General features: G+C 43.1%; 1 non-coding gene across 1 annotated transcript; it reads left to right on the forward strand.

The window, feature by feature from the left end:
• The first annotated feature begins 1976 nt into the window (after nucleotides 1-1976).
• On the forward strand, nucleotides 1977-2083 carry LOC118584973. Its single transcript, XR_004945129.1, has one exon. It is a non-coding gene; the product is annotated as a U6 spliceosomal RNA (small nuclear RNA).
• Nucleotides 2084-2288: the final 205 nt, after the last annotated feature.

Consider the following 2288-nt stretch of genomic DNA (forward strand, 5'->3'; position numbering starts at 1 on the left):
CTGCCATTGAGCTGCCCCCTCCCCACCCCTCCTCACCCTCCTATCCCTCTCTCCTCTCTCTCTCTACAGCACTTAATGAATTTTCACAGCATAAACATACCAGTATCTTTTGTCCAGCACTCAGAGACTGTTTTCTAAGCATCAGGTCTTTGTGTCTGGATGGTTGAGCTCTCTGATGTGCCTTCCACTTTGGCTTCCCATGCTGCATGTGCTTTATTGACCTGCTTCTTGAAACAGTTTGTGTGGTCTCCATAATTTTAAAATTATACTTTCCTTAATTAGGTTAAAGCCTGCTTGCATCCCCAAGCCACACCTAAGTGCTTGCGATCACCATCAGATCGGGGCTAACACGACCTTCCTTTTCCACCTAAAGGAGTTGAGTGAGGCCTTGTGTGCCTGGCAGATTCAGTCTCCAGTTCATCATCTGGAAGGAAAGAGTAGAGTATGCTCCTTCTTACTGTCACCTCTAAGGATTTCAAGCCACTCCCAGATTACTGGACCCCTGTCTGTTTTTGTGTTCTGGCGCACTTCAAAGTTTAAAATAAAAATCATGTTGGTAAAGGGAAATGTAGAATGCTAACATGGTATTTCAGAGACACAGCAACAGTGGACTTCCTATTGAGCATGGATGCATCAATACAGTACCTGCTCCCAAAGAAATCTCACTTTCCATGTTTAGCCTGAAGTTAGTTAAGTAAGTATTCAAAGAGAAAAAAGATTTCTCCCACCTCCCTCTCTCTTTCTCTTCTATCTCTTGTCTGTCTTTCTGTTTCTGTCTCTCTTTCTCTGTGTTTCTCTCTATGTCTACCCCCACTTCCCAGCCCCTGCCATGTGTGTGAGTGTAGATGTTGTTTGGGTATGCAAGTGCACGTGTTCAGTTGTCTGTATTCTGGTATAAAGGTCTTGGTCTGAAGTGGACACTTCTGAATTTGCAGACAGATATACAGCATTATCAGGGTTTAGCACAGTGAAAGGCCATTGGTGAAGGTGCAGCCTCAACTGTAGTGGAGACCCCCAAATAATGGAGATTCTAGGACCCTGGGAAGGTCACCTGACAAGACCTTGAGGCTTGTGCTGGCTAGTTTTGCTTTTGTTGGTTTTGGTTTTGGTTTTGGTTTTGGTTTTGGTTTTGGTTTTGGTTTTGGTTTTGGTTTTGTGTGTGTGTGTGTGTGTGTGTGTGTGTGTGTGTGTGAGAGAGAGAGAGAGAGAGAGAGAGAGAGAGAGAGAGAGAGAGAGAGAGAGTTTGACACAGATCAGTCACCTTGAAAGAGGGAACCTTAGCTGAGGCCTCCACCAGACTAGCCTGTGGGCAGTGTCTCGATTAGTGACTGCAGTGGGAGAATCCTCTCACTGTAGGTGGCACTGCTCCAAGGCATGTGGTCCTGGATAGCATTTTTAAAAAAGAGTCAAGCCAGGGAGATAATCCAGTGAACCATGTTCCTCCTGTCTCTGTTTCAGTTTCTGCCTCAGTTTCCTGCTCAAGCTTCTGTCCTGACATCCATCCAGTGACAAACTGTGACATGGAAGTGGAAACCAAATAATTCTTTCTTCCTCAAGCTTGTTTTGGTCCGTGTCTTGTCACAGCAGCAGACAGTCACTAAGACAAGTCTACAGAATTACTTAAATGGTGGGGGTCTGAGACACAGAAGGAGCCAAGATGGAACATGTGTCCAGACACACTGAGGGAGCTTTGGGATGGTGTCCTGTATAGAGGCTCACTTGGAGTCACACAGACTTGAAGCACATTTGGATGAGAGATGAGTGATCTTGAACAAAGTTATTCTTCCTCTATGGTGCTCCACTTCTTTATTTGCCAACTGATACACTTTACTTGACTCTTGTGAGATCAGAAATAACAAACTTTAAAGTAAATTAATAGAACTGTTATTGTTGTGAGGTATCCACCAAAGAAGACTTACTCTGACATGGATTATAGGCCTGCTAATATCTGGGATCTTGTTACAATAAGAACTCTAGTGCTCACTTTGGCAGCACATACACTAAAATTGGAACAATACAGAGAAGATTAGCATGGCCCCTGCACAAGGATGACACGCAAATTCATGAAGCATTCCATATTTAAAAAAAAAAAAAAAGAACTCTATGGAAGTGCTCATTCATTCATTCTGTGTGTGTTTCTGAATATGTTAAGTAAGTTTCTGTCACTGTAACAAAATACCAGAGGTTATTAACTTATAAAAGATAGTTTACTTAATCCAAGTTTAGTAAAATCAATTGCTTTGGGCCACTGGTAAGTGTGCTGAATGGCAATGGTGTATGTGTGGAGT

Source organism: Onychomys torridus, chromosome 5 (genome assembly GCF_903995425.1).
Source record: "Onychomys torridus chromosome 5, mOncTor1.1, whole genome shotgun sequence".
Taxonomy (NCBI): domain Eukaryota; kingdom Metazoa; phylum Chordata; class Mammalia; order Rodentia; family Cricetidae; genus Onychomys; species Onychomys torridus.